The sequence below is a fragment of the Pteropus alecto genome, unplaced genomic scaffold (genome assembly GCF_000325575.1).
Source record: "Pteropus alecto unplaced genomic scaffold, ASM32557v1 scaffold409, whole genome shotgun sequence".
Classification (NCBI taxonomy): Eukaryota; Metazoa; Chordata; class Mammalia; order Chiroptera; family Pteropodidae; genus Pteropus; species Pteropus alecto.
This window is the reverse complement of record NW_006443133.1, coordinates 176,779-177,723: the sequence shown is the minus strand read 5'-3', so window position 1 is coordinate 177,723 and position 945 is coordinate 176,779.

Below are 945 nucleotides of genomic sequence, written 5' to 3'. Positions count from 1 at the left end.
GACCATTTTATATAATGTAATTGTGGAAATGACCTGCCATCACTTTTCTCATATTATATTGGTTATAAGCAAATTATTCATCCCTCCCACACTTAAGAGGTAATCACAGAAAGGTATGAATACCGGTAGACTCAAACCACATGGGGTCATTTTAAAATCTATTCACCACCCTCAGTTAGTGGCAACTCCATTCAAATAAAAAACCTTGGCATTATTCAACAAATTCTGCCAGCTCTACTTTCAAGTTATGCAGAATCTGAACAGGTCTCACCATTTCCACATGTATCACTCTACTACAATTCTCTTGGATTACTTAATAGCTCTCTAACTAATTACCTTACTTCTACCTTTATCTCCTACCACGATCTATTCTACATATTACATATTACACAGTGATTTATTGAAAAATAAGTCAGCTCGCATCATTCCTTTGCTCAAATCCCTCCAATGGCTTCTGATTTCATTCAGAGTAAAATCAAAATTTCATACATTGATGTACAAAGCCCTACACAATCTAGGTTCCTGAACTTCTTTGACATAATCTTCTACATTGTTTCTCCTTGTTTATTATCTTTTAGGTACACTAAAAAATCACTATTTATTCAATACACCAGGTACACTATTGTTTCAGGGTTTTTCAAAATGTATCCTCTGCCAGAAAAACAATTTCTTTGGATAGCCACATGGCTCTCTTCCTCATCTCTTTTACATTTTTGCTCAAATGACGCTTTTTCATAAAGACCTACCTTATTGCCTAATTAATATTGTGACCTATTACCCATCTCTACTCCCACACTCTTAATTCTTTACACTCTACTCGTTTTACCCCATAGGATTAATCTCCTTCATACTTCAGCCAAAGACACAGCTAAACTATGTTCTGACCCAACATATTATAAAAGGTAGTTATTTATTGTGTTTAACAGCCTCCAAAAGAATAAAAGC